The sequence below is a fragment of the Gekko japonicus genome, unplaced genomic scaffold (assembly GCF_001447785.1).
Source record: "Gekko japonicus isolate JY-2015 unplaced genomic scaffold, Gekko_japonicus_V1.1 scaffold1631, whole genome shotgun sequence".
NCBI lineage: Eukaryota > Metazoa > Chordata > Lepidosauria > Squamata > Gekkonidae > Gekko > Gekko japonicus.
The window spans coordinates 211,716-217,715 of NW_015168700.1; the positions used below are offsets into that span (position 1 = coordinate 211,716).

The 6,000-nt window shown below is 41.6% G+C and overlaps 1 protein-coding gene across 1 annotated transcript in view; it reads right to left on the minus strand.

The window, feature by feature from the left end:
* SNX29 (sorting nexin 29) overlaps positions 1-6,000 on the minus strand; it is a 206,519-nt gene that overhangs the window by 183,312 nt on the left and 17,207 nt on the right. The window lies entirely within an intron of this gene.

The following is a 6,000-nucleotide window of genomic DNA, read 5'->3' on the forward strand; positions in this document are numbered from 1 at the left end:
AGAGAGTTGAGATCTGCCTATGGCTGAACATCTTATTTGACACTGACACATTCTTTGCTCAGAACAAAGCATACATGGATCACGTTTTATTTACCATATTTCCCCCCAAAACTCTGTGGCGCTCAACACAGCACTATGAGCAGCATCACTTAACTAGACTTCCTCAGAAACATGCCCTGTGAACAAGCACAGACAAGCCCATATGCACACATACAGGGATGAAGGGAGCTTTGACTTTCAAAAGCTGATATCCTGGAAATCTTATCGGTCACTAAGGAGCTACTGGACTTGAAACTTGCTCTTCTGCTGCAGACGGACACAGCTACCCACCTGAAACACACACACACACACACATCCCCTTTTTGATCTGTTCCTTCAACACAATGCAACTATAAAGTGACCCAACAATGTCAGGAAGTGGGAAGAGGAGGAGGATGATAGCTTCTTAAGAGCAGAGTTGAAAAACCTCTCTCATCATACTGTCCTAATCTTGCTTCCAGGCACCCGAATGTCAAGACCATCTAGAATACTGCAAGGTAATCAAAATTTGATGAGTCCTGACACATCCTTAGAGCATTGTAGCATAGACTTAAGAATATCCTTATCCTCTAATGAAGCTTGAGAATTTGTATGTCAGAGAGAGCCTCCAAGCCAAGAAACAGTTAAAGCCTACCCAGGTAATCAACCACTTCTGGGAAAACTGAATTATGTTTTCATACCTCTGTGCTCAGAAAAGATACACAATACATATTTAAATGTCTACAACCTTTGCAGTCTCAGAAATATCTTCCTCAACATCTAATTTGTATCCTGAACTTTCTTCCAAAGAGCTCAAAGAAGGTATAGAGTTCCTCCCTCCTCCAATTTAACTTCACATCAACCCTGTAAGGTGGGTGAGATAGAGAGAGGGTGACTGGCCCAAGGTCAGTCAGAGCTTTCATGGCTGGAGTTTAGATTTGAACCTGGTTCTCCCCATTCTTAACCTGATGCTCTAACTACCATACCACTTTCTTCAGTGTGCAAAGTTACACAGAGTAGAAACCAAATTCTGGATTCCTGTGTCAAACTACCAACTCCCTGCCAATACAATTACCCAGAATGCCCTCACTGATCATGACTACTACTACTTCTTTTTTTTGGGGGGGGGCCCCGAAGGGGATTTTTAAAATTAATTTTCTATAAACTACAAAGAAAAATAGGGTAGGGAGTCTAACATCTACAGGAGAAAGAAAAGCTAACCACTAAAAGCCCAAGTAGTGAAGATCATTACATAAGCTTATAAAATGTTAGTCTAATCTATTAATAATACAATGAGCTTGAATGTTTAAATCTAGCTAATACTCTCCAAAAACCGATGAAAGTTACTGTTTAAGGCAATCACAAAAGCATAAAAAATAAAGAAAAAACAGCTTCTTAAAGGTGAAATTCAGAGTTCCTCAGTATCTCATTTCTTGGCACTTCTCTTCAAATCATAGTCTCTTTTGGGGGCCGCAGCTCCCAATTCTGAATTAGAGTCCTCCTCAGTAGTTGAAGAAGAGTCTTCACCGCATTCTTTATCCTGATCTTCTTTGTCGTCTTCTCTGGACCTTCCCAGTTGCTGCTTCAAGAACTCACTTGCTTTCTTAACAGAGTCAATTCTTTCTTTTTTGTCATATATTCTGAAGAGTATGCCTTCGGGAACCAACCATTTGTACTGTATGTTGTTTGTCTGTAAAAACATTGCCAAATCTTTAAATTTCTTCCTCTTCTTTCTAATTTCAAACAGAATGTCTTTTAAGATTTGAATTGCCATTGATTTTCAGGGGTGTTCCTGATGTTGCTTTCAGGATTTGGTCTCTCACATATCTTTTTGAGAATCTAACCACTATTTCTCCAGGCAGATTATTTTTCTTGATAAATTCAGAATAGGATCTGTAAACCACATCCATCTTGCTTTGAAGATATTCCATTTTCAAATCTGCAACTGGCGCAAGTAGATCACCCAACACTTGTTTTAGATTCTCTCCTTTTGTCTCAGGGACCCCTTGGAATCTCAGGATGAAGCTTGCTTTTTCCATTTGTAGCTGTAAAAGCTGAGATTCATCAATAATTATTTTCTTTTCCAACACCTGTACCCGCTTTTTCACCTTTTTAGATTTGGCATGAATTTCTTTCAGTGTCTCTGCTGTTTGCTCTGTTAACTTCTTAGTTTCATTCAATTCCATCTGTTGAGCAGCAAAATTCTGGTTCAAAGTAGTCAATTGCTGGTTGATGTTTGTCATCTGGTCCAGCAGAGGGTGCAAAGATTCAGCTAATAGCTGTGAAAGATCGTTGGTAACTTCCAGTCGCAGGCTTCTACTTCCAGGAGGAGGCTTGAGCTGCAATGGTTTCTCTTTCTCGCCTCTCCGCCCCACCATTTTTGAGGATTGTTGTCAGCTATGCTGCCATAAGGATTAGGGGTGGGCTGCTTGTTCGCCCTGTGTACACAGTACCGTTGCATTCCTTTTTTGCTTCTGTAACGCTTGCTTATTTATGGCCTTGCAGGTGGTGCAGGAATGTGGCTAATTGGCCTGGGAATGGGGTGTGTGTGCATACAAATACCCTATATCCCATTATGCTTGTAGGGGCGACGCCATTCTTAACAGTAACTTTGTTAATGCATCTATAGTCAATCAATCAATCAATAAACCTTTAATGGCATATACAACATTAAAATCAAAGACAGAAAATGACATAATCAACTAAAAGTCTAGGTTAATTATAAAATCATGAAACGGACTTTCCCAAATTTGTCACTCTCATCACGTAATGCATCTATAGCTCTGCTATAAAGTATAACCTTTCTGATAAGCGTGTACTCAGTTGTTGGCTGTGAAACCTGATAACTGTTTACTTTTAGTAAAGTTTGCCAAAGTCTCTGTTATTCACCAGAACGCTTAAATGCGCTCTTGTGTGCTTCTTAAATCAGTTCTTATAGCTTTTACATCTGGCTCCCTTCTTTTAAAATGATCTGCTTAGATTTTGCGTCTAGGAGTCCCCTTTCCTGCTTGCTTAGATTGAAGGGGCTTTCTGGCCGGAACTCGGTATTCTGCTTTCTACACGACTCACAGTTCATCGTTGGTCCTAAGACCCGCCAAAGGTACGTGCAAAACGCCCGATCTTCACACGCTTGCCCCGGTCAGCAACTCTCAATCCATACGGTCACACATTGGCAGGACATTCAGGGTGGAGGGAAGCCTCAATTCCCCGGCATCGAGCCGGAAAAGAGGCAATCCCTCAAAAGCCCCATGGTTAGGAGTCAAAACGTAAGGACTCCGGGGGTGTAGCAGACAATTGCACCCCCTCCTAACCGCTGATGTACAGAGCTCCCAGGGTCGCATCCGCAATCATGCTGCCGAAAACCGGAAGTTTGATCATGACTTCTTTTGAAGCTTCACCTGCTCACCAGAGCAATGGCCTTCAGTTCTTTCCAGATCTGAATGTAACACCACTCATGTGACAAGAGGGATGAGTTATATGACCTCACCAGAGAGAGGGCTGTGGGCAACTGACAAAGTCAAGCACGGGAGAAGAACTATAGAGAGGAACAAACGAAGGGTTAGAGCCACAGGGAAATCTCTCCTTGCCCTTCCACCAGTCTTCTCAATGTGCAAGCAAGGAGAAGCAAGAGGCACAACGCATGTCCACCAGCAGCACATTTGGTGTAGTGGTTAAGTGTGCGGACTCTATTCTGGGAGAACCGGGTTTGATTCCTCACTCCTCCACTTGTACCTGGCTGGATGACCTTGGGCAAGCCATAGTTCTGATAAGAGCTGTTCTTGAAAAAGAGCAGTTTCTGTCAGAGCTCTCTCAGCCCCACCTACCTCACAGGGTGTCTGTTGTGGGGAGGGGAAGGGAAAGGAGTTTGTAAGCCGCTCGTAGACACCTATGGGTGGTGAAGGGCGGGATATAAATCCAATCTCTTCTTCTTCTTCTTCTTCTTTAAATGGCAGCCAAGAAATGGAGGCTCTGCAGAGTTTCTGTTCCACAGGTGGAAGGGCTCCTAGAGCATGCATAGCTATCAAAGCACCAAAACAAAGCCAGTATGATCAGCACAGCATCTGAATGGCAAAGGGTTCCTTCTAACTGAACATAAGGAACACTTTTCCTTCATTTCATGTTGCACCAATCTGCAAGGGTGCCTGGCACTCACTTTTCTTTAATACAGTGCCATCAACATGATTGAAGATTGAAGGTCAAAGAAGACGGGGACAGCAAAGAATGAGATGGTTAGACAGTGTCATAGATGCAACGAACATGAAACTGAGCAAACTTCAGAGGACGGCGGAAGACAGGAAGGCCTGGCGGGATCTGGTCCATGGGGTCGCGAAGAGTCGGACTTGACTGTGCAACTGAACAACAACAACAACATCAACATGAACAGCAACCCCTGTGCCAGGAAGCTCAGAATTTCAAATCTGATGTAAGAGCAGGAATTAAAGGTGGAGGCAGAGATTTACTGGAGAAAGAACAGGCATTTGTACCAAGCCATGTTTTAGTAGTCTTCATGGAAAACACACAAGATATATAAACAGAGAGAGAGAAAAGAGGATAATCCAAAGCCAGCTGCAGAATGGGGAAATGACAGCACAGTGTCACAGAGAAATGTTTGAAAAGTCGGACATTTCTGCTGGGGGCATCCAATGGGAGAGGGAATGTATTTTCCAGGCAGCCATCTCCTAAGGCTATGTGCAATCTCTCAATCCCTGCCATTTATTGCAGTTCCTCTTGCCTCTATATTTTGACATGTGTGCTGAAAGAACATTGAGAAAACAAATGTTGAGAAAACAAATGTTGAAGCTTGATTCTTAAGGGTGCACTCAAGAAAACGAAGGTGGCAGGCCTGTCTTCTGCTCATTCTTGCATAGTTAATACTCTCCTCAATCACATAGCCTTTTTTTTACAGAGGGTAAGGCTTTCTTAATAATTTCAATGTCAAGCACACCAAGCCCCAGTCAGCTGGGGAAAGATCTTAAAATGAACAGCAAGGTCATATGCATTTTTTTAACCTTTAACTTCAACAGAGAGATCTGTGTATGTGACTAACCCTTTTTTCTTTGTATGTCCCACAAGGAAGCAAAGGAGAAATGGTGCAACAAGCTATAAGAGCTGCACTGAAATTAACAGCAGGTATCCAAGAAAACTGGAGACTCTGCCCAAGAAAGCTAATTGAGGCTGCTACAACTGAATGCTAGCAGAAGATTTGACCAAAAGAGGAATCAGTTCTCTAACTCTCCCAAAACATAATTCAAACAGCACACTAAATACAAAAACCATGAAATTATAACTATGGCAACTTTGATACTTCCTTCTGTGAAAATTGTCCTTGTTAAATTTGTCTGTCTTTGAATGATAATTGGATATATGGATTTTGTTCTGTTGCCTCTTTGAGAAAGCGAAGAAGAAACGGAATTAAAGGTTGACAGGTCTATCAGAGGCTGTATGTCCATAAGCATTTATTTATTTGTTAGTTTTATACCCAACCCTCCCCGCCAAGGATCACCCACAATTACTGGATTTGAAAGAACAAAAGACTTAAGACCGTTTACTACACAGCACAAGCAGTTCAATCTTGGAAAGAACATTTATAGGCACTTTCATTCATCATACGAATAGTTAAGAATGGACTGGTAATGAATTATTTATTGTGATTAAGAAATGTACTATTGTAGAACTATATGCACCGCAATAAGAAAATATTGAAGTATCAAAGGTGTCAGTTATAATGTCATGGTTTTTGTATTTTTTAATTATAGCAAATTAAACCTAGGCACAGACTGCCACCAGAACTCTAAAATCCAGGACTTCAAGGTCCTGAGTCTGCAAGAGGTCCTGTATACTGTTTACCATATCCCTCATTCCAGAAAACACATGCTTTGTTTGCTAATCACCAAGGATAACGTGATTTTATAAGTTAAACCCAAAGTTAAGTCATAACGGAGGTCACAGCAATATATAGGCATTAAGACATGAAGACACTCT